This window comes from Leptonychotes weddellii, chromosome 7 (genome assembly GCF_054177405.1).
Source record: "Leptonychotes weddellii isolate Sample4059 chromosome 7, ASM5417740v2, whole genome shotgun sequence".
Lineage (NCBI taxonomy): Eukaryota > Metazoa > Chordata > Mammalia > Carnivora > Phocidae > Leptonychotes > Leptonychotes weddellii.
In genome coordinates, this window is record NC_138375.1 from 66,112,085 (window position 1) to 66,116,031 (window position 3,947).

Genomic DNA, 3,947 nt, shown 5'->3' on the forward strand with positions numbered 1-3,947 from the left:
TTCTCTGCATATGAGACAGGTTAGGATAGTTACATCTAGGCTAACACACAGAATCTGGTGTCAGACACTAGAAATTACTGGTAGTTAAACTAATAAGAAAAATCATCTGAGACCATTTTTGGCTTTTTCATTTCTAATAGACACAAAAATTATGAAAAATTTTCTTTTACCTTCCTTATATTTACTATATCACTTTCTTGTTATTTGAAAATATTTTATTTCTGAAAATATTCTGATAAAACCTTTGATTTCTTTACCATCTGACCTCTTATTCAACTCTGCCTGCTATCCACTGATACTATTAGATAACCACATTCAACCTATTTTAACATAGAGAATGTTATATAACAGATTTTTTTACACCTTATGTAGAGATAATGAGTATTTTTATTTTACTGTCAGTGTAGTCATATCATTTTCTTTATCACGGTTAAGCTGAGAGGAACAATCAAAACATATTGAAATAAAAAAATAAAATTGTTAAGTCATAAAGGAACAGTGTGCATGGTTGGTAGGAATAAGACTTCCAAAATGAGTTTTCTTAAGTTTAATATCCTAATAATCAGCTCTTAAAATTATGGCAAAGGTATCAAATTTCAATATTCTTATATAAATTCCAAATATAAAAGCCACATTTTTTAAATCTCACTTTTATCTAGATGCGTAATTCTATAGTTATTACATTAAATTACTCTTTTGGACATTATGGTGAAATCCTTTAATACCTTTCATCAGACTTCAGAGATCTCAGTGAAATATTTGTATATTCAATAATTGGGAAGATTCACACAAAGAATATTTTTCTTAGGCCAAATTAATAATTACTTTGATAATGAAGTGGCATCATCATCATAGAATGAAAGAATCCCTGAATGGCAAAAGGTAGTGAATATCACCTTGTCACCCAGTTTAGTAGCTGATGCATAAATTCCCTTTCCAAATTAATATGTATTGAGAATAAACAATATTCAAAACACTATTCTGAACAGGCAAATAAAGTATCAGAATGTGTAGCTCAACAGTTGAATAATCATTGGTGATTCTCTGATGACCCTATTTGCTTACTAGTTTTTTCCTCTTGAACTTCAAAATCATACTACTCTTCTATACTTCCTGTTTTACTGACGTCCTCTATATTATACAGTGGAAAAGTAAAGAGAAGGGAGTTCATGATTAGTAATCAGCCAAAGAAGACATAGATGAGACCTTAGGTATGTGACTGACAAAGAAACCAAATTAGAATTACCAAAAGGAAATTAGACAATCCTATGATAGATTATCTCACAATTTATCCTAATTTTGAATAATATAAAATCTACACTGAAGATGTAGAGAGGCTCTATCACAATTTAAAGCATTTGTAAAAATAAAAAATATGTGACTTATATATTGCAATATAGGTATTCATTTTTGTCTATTAAAAGTGGCCTACTGAGGAGCTATCAAACTTAACACCATATTGAACACCAAATTCACTTTAAGATTTGAAATTTATATGTGGTACACCCACATCCAAATTCTGAATTGAGATGAAAATGAGGATATGGTAATTTATAAATCTTCTTAAAGTAAGACAAAACAGGTCATAAGGCAATCATGCCTAAATTGAGAAACAAAGGAAGTGAAGGAATGTTTCTTTTTGACACCTTCATAGAAATAGGATTTAATTCTAACTGAAGTTGTACTTTAAGCCTTTTATAGTTAAAGTTGGCAAATAAAACAACTTTAATGAATTATCTTACTGTCCTTTCACAAACCAATCAATAACAACTCTTTCCCTCTAGAGATAATTAAAGTTGATCTAATTAGATTGTCTTCACTTACAAACATGCCATGTAAATAAAGTTAATTTATTATCTCACCTAGTTCACCTCTTGGCATTATTATAGTGTAATAATGGAATTATTGTTGCAAATTTTACAACAAACTATATATAGAAGCCTAATATTTTTGCTTGAGGCACGATTCCTTCTTTATTGTGAGTTATAATTAACAAATATAGCTCATTCTCTGTCACACCATGTAAACTTGGGCAAGCACAGTCAACTGCATATCCTTAAAACATTCAAGTTTAAATGTTGAATACAGCTGATACTTTTTATACCAGGAAGCTGTATGTATGAATGTATTAATGCATGTATTATTTACCATCTTGTACAATGTTTTATATTTATATAATGAAATATGAAGAATTACTATCAACATAATCTTTTATAATCAAGAAGAAAGAAATATACTTAAAATTTAAACATTTTATATTGTTATTTGAAGCTTACAGTCATCAGCAAACATTTCTTGAGATTTTATTTTGCATTGCAATATGCCGGTTAACAGTTTATGGTAGTGAACTATAATTATGATGCCACGGTATATAGGGTATTTAATTCAGAGCTTAATTGGCATGTGTGCAGATTGTAACCTATAGAGTAAGGGAATTCTTTTATGTTGTTTCATGAAACAGAAACATGGAGCAGAAGAGTCCCCCAAATCAGCCATTATAGTACTGCCATCCTGATATATGCCATGTGCATATGTCACCTGAGATATTATTTATTTTTTAAATGTCCTTCAAACTGATTCGTATGTAACATATATTTAATTTTTTTTTTCAGTGTACCTACATATTTATTATTTTCTTTGTTCAACATTCCTATTTGTACCTAAGAACTGCCTCCTGGAGTAATTTTCTTTTTCTTGAAATAAAGAGTTTAAAAGCACTTTTAATAAGGGAATTTTGATACAAAGGTCTCATAAGTTTTTTTTTTTACTTTTATTTCACCTTCATTTGGAAACTATAGTCAGCTATAGTTATTATGTAGTTGTGCACTTCCTAATGAAAAATTTGTCCTGTTTCAATCTTTTTTGTTGGTTTTGAGAAGTCTTATTATCCTACTTTTCATTCCTTTATAAAAAAATCTGTCCTTGGTTTTAAAAAAACTCTTCTTTTTTAGAAGATTGTTTTTAAGGTATTCTTTTAATATTTATTGTTTGAGTAGATTGTTTTTTGTTTATCTGCTTAAGATCTGTCTCAGTCTAAGGATAGTTATGTTTAATTATTTATGAGAAACTCATAATCTTAATCTCATTGATTACTATCTTTTCCCATTTCTCTCTCTTCGGTCCTGGTCCTTCTGGAGCTAGCAAGGCCTTCTGAAATCTCTCCTTCCTGGGCCAAACCTTTTCTTCATTATACCAATCCTTTTTTTTTTTTTTAGCCACAGTGATTCTTTCTGGCTAATTTCTTCAAATCTATTTTCTCTTCCACTGTGTCCAGTCTAATATTTTACTTAACCTGTCACGTGAGATGGGAATATTAATTCTTTATTTCTAAAGTATCTGGATTTTCTTTAATTTTGCTTAATCACGTTTTACCATTTCTTATTCCTTAGTAATGTTCATTTCATATTTTATATATAAAATATTAATATTTGCATTTTTCATATCCTATTTTGCAGGTTTTTTCTTGATGGTCCTCATTCAACTTCTCATATTTCTCATATTTTGTGATTTTTGTCTTTATTAATTGTTATTCTTTTCTTTCTCTTTCTTTCTTGGACATTATAAGACTTTGACTTTTATCTGAGAGTAATCTTTAATCTATAGATTTTAAATGCATTTTCCAGTTAGGGTTTGCCTTTGCTTTATCAGGTTCCCAGGGACATTACAATCCAAGATCACTTTAAATGAAATTTTCAGCTCTCATTTTTTGGGCCTCACAGGTAGAATAAATTCCTGTCTGAGAACCATGTTGTTGGGAGCTCTCAGAGGATGCTTTTTTATTTCTGTTTAATTTAAAGCTAAAGTCAGGGGGGCGGAGCAAGATGGCGGAGGAGTAGGAGACCTGGATTTCGTCTCCTCTCAGGAATTCAGCTGGATAGGGATCAAACCATTCGGAACACCTACAAACTCAACAGGAGATCGAAGAAAAGAAGAGCAACAACTCTCTC